This window comes from Phoxinus phoxinus, assembly GCF_949152265.1.
Source record: "Phoxinus phoxinus genome assembly, chromosome: 13".
NCBI lineage: Eukaryota > Metazoa > Chordata > Actinopteri > Cypriniformes > Leuciscidae > Phoxinus > Phoxinus phoxinus.
The window spans coordinates 26,076,186-26,085,865 of record NC_136888.1 but is presented as its reverse complement, the minus strand read 5'-3'; positions in this window follow the sequence as shown (position 1 = coordinate 26,085,865).

Genomic DNA, 9,680 nt, shown 5'->3' with positions numbered 1-9,680 from the left:
TTCTTCCTAGTTGCCCAGTTAATTGTTCATTTTACATCTGTGGCACCAACAGCTATAGATGTTCAAATCTTAGCTACATTTGAAAAGCCAAAACAGAGAATGCGGACTACGATCAGATGTTGTAGCAGACGGAGAATGTGCGCACGCTAATTTGTCGGGGTCTCTTTTGCCCGGAGCGTTCTATCACTTAGCACCAAGCTGTTCTACTCTTGTCGGAAAAGAACGGGTTAAAAATAAATAAGCATGTCACAGTGTGTCACAACAAACAGATGAAGGGGAGAAGGGGGAAAAAAAAACATGAAGCAAGACGCAAATTTGGCTCAAGAGCTGTTCAGGGGTCTCCCTCTTGGTCTGAGCGTTCTTGCGCTAATTCGTGTGAGGGGAGTGTAATCATGACAAACATTTCTATCATTACCAGGTAATACGAGTTAATCGTTTGGTTTACACTCTCCGGCTGACATACCATTAGAGACTGTGCAGACACTGTAACTAGAGCATTAATAAATTCAAAATGTGCCTATTAGGATGACAGCTTTGGAGGTGCAAAGGAATAACAGTTATCACTTGGCAGAGGCTGATCTCGCCCCATCTGCTGAGACTTTGCATATATTTTCAGCTTCCTGAGCAATGATTAGGGCTGTCAGAACCTCTTTAACCTTCTAACTGCTGGTCCCAACTGGCCCTAATTAGAGATTAATGATTTCTAAAGACACAGGCTGTGATGGAAACTGCCTCTGCTGTTTATGTACAAATTAAGCACCAATTACTTTGAGCATCGGTGCCACTATTGACGTGCGGCTGAAACATCAGATGCGGAAAAGGCCAGTCGCGAGACTACAAATGAAACCGCTTCCGTTTGTTTCACCGGAAGAGTCACGAGGCCGCCGGTGACATACCTTTGGACGCCTCGAAAGACGCACACCCAGACCCGCTCGTGATTTCCTCCCGGTCAAGAGCCCCGGATTCCCCTGAAAACGGCCAGATCGAGCCGCCGTTTCACAAGGCCCTTTTCCAGCGGTCACAAAAGTCATCAAATCAAACTATGCGCAACTATTTGATCTCGTTCTCAGATTGCCGTCCAAAGGCGCTCTCCAACAATCAACCAAGGTGCTTCTTTCATCTCCCTGCACTCTCTGAGTGCTCTCCACTCATCAGGAGCGAGTAAACAGCGCTAGTATTGAAAATCACGGCAAAAGATGTGATTAATCTTTCATCAAAATCTCTCTTTTATTCCGCTTTATGATATGCAATGTCTGTCATTCCTTCAATGAGGGAATGTGGAATATCTATAAAATATTTAGAGTGCATTTGCTTCCTTTTTGTGTGTGTTGGGGCTGAAATGTTGGCTGAGCCGTTCGCTCGACTCTTTGAGGCCATCTGGAGAGCCGGCTCACGTGGGAGAAATCCAGCGAGGCTCTCTCTTGCGAGCCGCCCAGCCTGCCCAGATGATGGTAACCCCAGAGATTCGGTGTCGCACTGCATTGTGGGATCAGACAGCTCGCGGGGACGCCGAGAGAAACAAAGAGCCCCCAGCTCTTGCCAGATCAATCCGACGACATCAAAGAGGCTGACAACTACACAGCGTCTATCAAAAGTGCACCACTCCGCCTGGCTCGCAGGTTCGCTTTTTTCGGGCGGCCCTAGTTTAGCGTTTCAACTCGCGCCTCACCCCTGCGAGGATACGTCGTGTGATTTCGCGCATCTGTATTTGTGTGTGTGTGTGCAGATGCGGGTGTGAAACCGTGTTAATGTATAATAACTTCATTACGTGGATTCCTGGGGTCGCTGGGAGAATTGACATGACTGGCTCGGGTGAAAGCTGTATGACAGCTGGGCCGGTGGATCAGACCACTACTTCCTGTTGTGTGATCATTATGGACGATTGTGCACAGTGTGACTGTGGCTACATCACTCTCTGTGGACTCTTTTTAAGGTCATGATGAATTGACCCTCATGTTCTGTTTGGAGACCCCAAGACCCTTTTAATGTCTCACAAAACATACTTAACTTTTATTACGGATTATAAACCCGATCTCAATTTATTTAAAATTTACTTAAAATAAAATAAAAAATAATAATTGTTTCTATTATACTAATACAATTAATGAATAATACAAAACAATTTTTTAAAAAGTTTATTTAAAAATTTTAAGTTTAAAAAATGTGTTATTTTTATTTAATTTAATTTTTTTATTGTGATTTATTTTAATTTCTTTAATGTTTTTTATTTTATTTCAAGGGTCACTGATCTCAAACAGAAACAGTTAAGTAAGAAAAAATATCAGTCATATTTCTGAAAAATGCTTGCTTATTTTGTGGTAACGGTCAATTAGGTCAGAGAAACTTATTTAAAAGATTTGAAAGGAAATGGTTATTTTTAACATTACTATGATTATTTTACACACACCTTTTACTTTAACTGATTTCATAGTGTGTGTCAATCAAATTTGCTCAGCTTTACTGAAAAAAAAAGCTACGACATTCAGTCTTAAGTAATTTAATATCCTGTTGACAATACAATGAAAAATAAAAGCATATTTGCAGTCAGTGTAATGGTCCTGACAGAACAGACCACGTGGATGCTTTGGAAGCCAGCAAGATCAGAGTAAGACCGATCTACTCTCTTCTCTCCATGCTGATCTGCCCTTGTCAGGAGGTGTTGGCCCGAACCTCCTTAACTTGGCATGGCCTGGAAAGTCTCATGAACACACACTCCCACACACACAAGACAAAGAGGTCTGATGGTCTGCCAGCACTCGGGCACTTTTGTCATGTGTGCTCATGTGTGACGGCGTGAGATCACCCAAACCACATGCACCTGAGTCCCTTTTCTCCACTATTTATTCACACTAATCTCTTCGTTTTGGAGGAGAGAGAGAGAGAACATCAGTCCTCACTGTAAAAATGTGGGTTTGGAGAATGACTGCAACAGTTTGCATGGCTTTATTGAGTTACATTTATTTAATGAAGTAAAATGTTAAGCTGCAATGACTTAAAATCTGCCATCTTTGTAACAATTACCTGATATTGAGTGACTGTAAAATGTTTGGGAAAGTATTTTCATCCATATATTGAAAGTATGTGCTTTCATTCTTTTGTTGAAACATTATACCAAATGTTTTCTTTCATGTTCTGGGAACGGCATGAGGGTGAGTAAATAATGTTTTTAAATAATGTTATTTTTTTAAATCTACAAATTCTAATGTGCAAAATATCATCCCTGCTTTAAATTTCATTCAAAAAGAATGACGTTCAAAATTACATTCAAACGTTCAAGATGTTTCATTAGACAATATAGCAGTAGATCCTTAAGGTAACAAACACACTGATGTGTTTAACACACTTTGTTAAAGACTCTAACTGTAAGATTAAATCAATAAATAAATAAAAATCCACATCAGTTTTTAAAGGGGTACTTCACTGCTGGCAAAAAATGGGCTTTTGTTAAAACTTGGATGCCTATAAAGTAAAAAGGTTTTTAAAAAAATGATATTGGTACTACTGTACCTAAACAGAGAAAAAAGGCTGTTGTCCTCCCTCTTGCCAAGTAGGTAGGAAAACTTCAACACCCATAATGCACTGGGCATGTTGCGTCCATGGCCACCCCACCAGTCTGCTATGGATATTTACCAGAATCAGAATCAAATACTACCTTGTTTAGTGGGATATACTTCTTAGCAAACGTTGTCCTAATGGTGTCGACCTGTATGTTCCCGGGTGCAAGAATTCAAAGAGTAGGCTAAATGTTTTGCGTGAGGGAGTTACTTGCGGTTTCCAGTGAAGGATCCAGCGTGTTGTAGTCAGTGGTTAAAGGCTGAAGAATCGTAAATACAAAGAGAACGGCGCAATGGAAAATATGAAAAATCTCTGTGTTTGTGGTCATTTATGTCAATCAGAGGGGAAAAACTGAAAGAAACTGCCGTTCTGTCCGAAGCAAAATGCCATCGCGTACAAGTAAGAAAACACCGTCGTGTACAGGTAAAAAAGCTGTTGCCGTAATGTTACATTTTTACCATAATGATGTTTGAAGAGTGGACAATAAACCTAGTACTCTTACAATTACTGTTCTGTTAATAACCCTCTGCCGATCCGACTGTCCGTGGGCGGGCATACAAAAATGCGGAGGTATAATCCGTAGTATTCATGAAAGCCCTGGAGCTGCCAAAAGTCCTCCGTATGACGTGTTTTGCTGGCAAATAAACATGAATTTCTTGGTCCATGTGACAGAGAATGAGTAAACATGGTTCATTTACATACACTACAGATATTGTAACATTGCGAAGCAGGTTGAAAATCTGCAAAGTTACACTTTAAACTACAGTCTCTTGTCACAGAAAACTGGATAAGCACTTTAATAGAGGTTAATTTTTTTCTCTCCCAAAGACCCTCAAGTGCAGAATATTTTGAGATTCACCCCATGAAGAATAAAACACTAACTTAATTGCAGTCAACAAGTCCTGAGTGGCCTTGGCAAGAGCACAGCGCGCTCACTCCTCTTTGAATTATTATTCCTTACGTCTTTGTTGCAAGGTAAATGTGAAATGTTTTTTGCTCATAGTGGGGAAAAGTGACCTTCATAATCTAAGGCCATTTATGGTAATTAGATTATGTTTTCAGGCAGGATTCATATGTATGCATAAAGCAATGGAGGATTGAACAATGATGGTGAAGTACTGCACATAAGGAGCAGACCCTTAACAGACTTCACTAAATTAAGACTAAAAGCACAAGTGCCCCCTCTCCACGTCTTTGTAATAAGACTTTTTAAAAGCAGCTCAAACTGTGTTTTTTTCTTTTTGTCTCTAATGGATTTTTTTATTTCTCTCAAACATGCATAATAATTAAGTTCTTCCTTATTAATTATAGATGCCGTTTTCTTTCATGTGATTTTTCCATCTGAGCTCAAAGCCTGTCCATAACAGCAATGCTTTGTGTCAATGACATGCAAGGTTTTCCTGTTATTTGCACAAAGCTGCTTTGCCTGAGTCTTCGAAAGCTTTACTTAAAGTATGGTTTCTGATAAAGTTGGGGTATTAAACCTCTGGTCAGACAGCAATTAACATCATTGTTTCGACATATTTTGGTCCATTTTGCTGGTCTCTATCAGAAAAGGCATAATTGAAGACGAACTTCCCAGAAACATTATGTGCAGGTTTTTTTATAAAAAAAATTGTTTTTGTTTTGGGTTTCGTTTTTTTTCTGCCAGTGACTCACATACATTTCCTCAGGTCTGGGTTCATCTGTAGACCATTGCTAATGGCTGCTGACAGGTCAAGGTTGGGTCAGAGGGCAATGTTTGTTTGATTTACTTTTGCCGCACACTCTTTATGCTTTGCTTTAAGGTGTTAAAAGGTGAATTAAATAACAGGTGGAAACTGCAAGCATGCTATTCTATATACAGCATAAGTACTTGCAATTAGATTAGATTACATTTTAAAATACTCATCATCAGACTACAGTTACCTTTTTATTGATTACATCTTGATGCAGTGTGATCCAGGCAGACAAAAAAAAAATCTTATTAAAGAAAAGAAAGTTGTAATAGTAAGTCAATGTTGATGTGCGACTAGAGACTAAGTATTTCTTTCTCATATAGATGAAGTTCAAAGAAGAAAAGAAGTCTCATTTGCAATAAGTTACTTTATAGGCTAGATTGCATGATGGGGAATTGTCTGCTGAAAGCATAATTTATTTGAACTAATTGACTTTTTAAAGGTCATGTGAATGTCTAAGGTCACGGTGAAATGTTGAGGTGCAGGACAAACATATTGATGAACTAATGTGATTTTGACACCTCATAACACGTCATCACTCATAACAACAGCAGAAATGCATGGTAAAACATAAAAAGAGAGATCCCGGTGTTAGACACGCAGGCTTAAGGTTAAATGTGGAATATATGGAGCTCAAGAATGCATATATAGCTACTGTATGTTGAATTAAACACAATATAGTTATATGTGAGATAAATTACAAGGTTAACGATTAACTGATATTTTAGGTATATAATTGAATATGATGAGTAAGGATACATAAAGTTAAAAGGATGGAATAAAAAAAGATGTGTTTTCTGATACACCACTTATTATTGACAAAATGGCGGTAAATTATTAAAAATCCTCCGCCTAATTTAACCGTATCACTGTCTTTCAGAGGCTTTTGTCTTTCAAACATATTAAAATGCACAAATGAATTCCTTTTTGTATGTATGTAATTCAGAAATTCCTTGTTTTTTTTGTCACCCCAACCTTGTATTTTTATATCAATATAGTACAAGACTATCCTATTCAGATCAATTAGATTAGATTACCTGAAATGTGTAATGTAATAGATTGTTACACATTTCTAGTTAGATTATGTTTGATAAACAAATTAACGCTGTGGTTAAATCATGTTTTTTTTCCAACCTTTCCTCTCCCTGGGGAACTTTATAATAATTCATCCATTCATTTCATCTTGCTTATTACTGTAGTTCAATCTACTGTGGAATTAACCACTCATCTATAGAGCGTTAAAGAAATGCTTCAGAATGCTGCAGCCTGGCTGTTGACAGGCAGACGTAAATTTGAACATAACATCCTTGCACTGGCTGTCAATTACATTTATTTAATAAAAATAAATAATAATAATTTAAATCACTAAATGGTCTAGCTCCAGGATACTTTCTGATATTCTGTGTGCTCACAATCCATCGAGATCGATCAGCGTCGTTTCTTTCCGTGTTCAAATCAAAGCGTGTGTATGTATGTATAAGTATATTGAAATAATAATCCACATAACCTTATTGTCAAATCAGAAAAAAAAGAAATGTTGACCAGCGTCTCTATCTGCTGCATACAGACTTTAGCCTTCACTGGCAGTCCTGTATGTGAGAATCCTTGGCACAGAAGGCCATCCCAGATCCTTACTCAAGAAGCAGATGCTAACTTACTCCTAACATATGCCCAGGAGTAAGAGGAGCCACTGCGGAGGATATTAAAGCCATGACCCTCGTACCCAGCTACGGCGGAAGATTTAGAGTAGAAAAAGCCTTTTACTTTCTAATGAATGCTCTGAACGCCAAGCTCCTTCTCAGAGAAACAAGAACAGATGGCCATGAGACAGATTCCGAGAGAGACGGAGATAAGGATTTCAGCAATGTTTGTATCTAAGCAGGCTTAAGGTCTGACGATAGTGTTTACCGTATTCGCAGTATAATCACGCATGCAATCTCAAATCTTTTCTATACACGGGCATTTATACTCTGCTCTTGGGTCATTCTGTGGTTTTTCTAGAACTTGCAACACAATTTGGGGAGTAACTAAACGTATTGACTGAGTATCATGACAGTTGTAGCGAGCTACAGGTATTAATGTAGCGTGTCAATTTTTTTTGCCATTGCAGCTTTACAGTTACAGTAAGTGAACGGAGGTCAAATTAATCATTTGGAATCCAATTCATTTTAGGGAATCATTTAAATGTAAAATTTATATTTATTTCAAAAATGTTACAGAACAATATAATTTTTAGTCAAATCCTGCTGTTCATCACAAAGTTTTAGTTATGGTGTTTTGGCTATGTTATGGTGTTTTTTTATTTTATTTTTGTTGGTGGTATTTACAGCAAAACTGTCACCTTAATCGCCTTAAACCTGTCACCTTAAAAAAACTAAATTTAGTTGATTGTTAATCAATCTTTATGAATCAATCCCTCAAAAATATAATCCCTCAAAAACGTGTGTGTGTGTATATATATATATATATTCCTCAAAAATGTATGTATATGTGTATGTGTATATATATATATATATATATATATATAATTATATGTATATATAATTATATGTATATACATTTTTGAGAAATATACAGGTGAAACTCAAAAAATGTGAATAGCGTGCAAAAGTTCATTTATTTCAGTAATTCAACTTAAAAGGTTAAACTAATATATTATATAGACTCATTACATGCAAAGTGAGATATTTCAAGCCTTTATTTGTTATAATTTTGATGATTATGGCTTACAGTTTATGAAAACCCCAAATTCAAAATTAGAATATTGTAGCCATAATCATCACAATTATAACAAATAAAGGCTTGAAATATCTCATTCTTATTTGCATGTAATGAGTCTCTATAATATATTATTAGTTTCACCTTTTAAGTTGAATTACTGAAACAAAATTAACTTTTGCACGATATTCAAATTTTTTGAGTTTCACCTGTGTATATGTATATATAGAAGAATATAAAGAAGGTTTGTTTTCAGATATATATATATATATATATATATATATATATATATATATATATATATATATATATATATATATATATATATATATATATATAAAAGGTGAAAGTAAAATCAGAAAGGTCCATAAAATCAGTGAAAGTAACTGCAAAACCATCGAGGAGGCCTACATAAGGTTGTCCTGGGAGACTGCCCTGGGAAAGTTTCACAAGCGACAGGCCTAGATCCTGAAGCACCCACTGCCCTGTGTTGAAGGGGCTTTTTCATTGTTTTACTGTATTATCTATAAATTGAATAATGCTTTAATCTGGGGATGCGATGAAAGGGATTTTGCCACAACACACAGCCATGATAAAGTTCACATTAAGAGGAGAGGGAGGGGGAAGATTACTTGTCTCATAAGGGGGTGGCCCTGTGCAATGTAGGCTACATATTAACATCATAGTTCTTGGGCAGTCATGCAAGAAATCAACAGCTTATGAAAAAAAGCATACAAGTTGCAAATTGTGACAGATGTCTCTAAGATTGGGACCCCCCACACACGGGACCCTAATCCTTGACCTTTTTAGCACAAATCATGCTACGATGAAGGACATCTAAGTGCACATTTATTTCTACTTCCCTGGATTATCCGCGCATAGCCTCAAACTTCTTGGGTATAGATTTTGCACGTGGTTTACAAAATACGTGTATTGTTCGTCGATGACTTAAAATCAGACAGTTTACTTACGCGTTAATTCAGTGTAAACTAGCTCTCACACGGTCTATTATTAAAGTATGCAAAGCATTTAATTAACCTTTACTGTAATTATACCGTGTCTTAAGGACTTAGCTGTTTTGAATTGTATCTTGATGAGGACAGTGCTTTAAGACAATGCTCTATTTATATAATATGTAAATAAGGCTTGGAGATTACGGATAAAGTTTTTAATTAGACTGATCTGCAATAACAGAATAAATAAACAAATTCTGTTTTCTGAAGATGAGCTTGGAATAAGTGAACCGCTTTACTTGTGCTAATGACGACTCCAAAACACCCTACATTTTTAGGAAAACGTGCTTACGGATATAGTTACCGCTCTAAATTCTGATTTAGTGAGCTGTGTAAAGATGATCATAAATGCACACCTGTTACCCATAATATATTAATGCATTGAGTTTCTAGGCAACTGCACACAGCCAACCATTGCAATAATACTACTACTAATAATAATAATAAGTTATATAAAAATTATTAATAATTATTATTTTTTATATATTAGTCATGAATTGCATATATTAATATAATTCCTTATTAGTATACATAGTAATATTGTTATTAACATTTGTTATCATTTTACTATTTTGTAATTAAAATAATTGTAATTGATTAATTTGTTTATTATTATTTATTTTTTATAATTTATACTCTTTTATCACCAATACCCATTTTAAAATCACTGTAATGC